Source organism: Myotis brandtii, unplaced genomic scaffold (assembly GCF_000412655.1).
Source record: "Myotis brandtii unplaced genomic scaffold, ASM41265v1 scaffold975, whole genome shotgun sequence".
In the NCBI taxonomy this organism is placed as follows: Eukaryota; Metazoa; Chordata; class Mammalia; order Chiroptera; family Vespertilionidae; genus Myotis; species Myotis brandtii.
Genome location: NW_005372049.1, coordinates 1 through 211, shown reverse-complemented (window position 1 = coordinate 211; position 211 = coordinate 1).

Here is a 211-nt window from a genome sequence, read left to right as displayed (position 1 = left end):
GGGGGCCAGTGGGGCCAGCGGCCTGGGTGTGGACCGTGGCTGTGGCCCCTCCCTACTCTCCTTCCCCTCCTCGGCCTCCGGATGATGGACATGACCCCTGTCCCCGCCACCCCCTGCCTCTTGGGGGGAGAGAGAGGTGGGGGGACATTTAAGCTGTGACGCCCACGGGCATTCCCCCTCCTGTTTCTCTCCTTGGCCAAGCAGCCCCCCA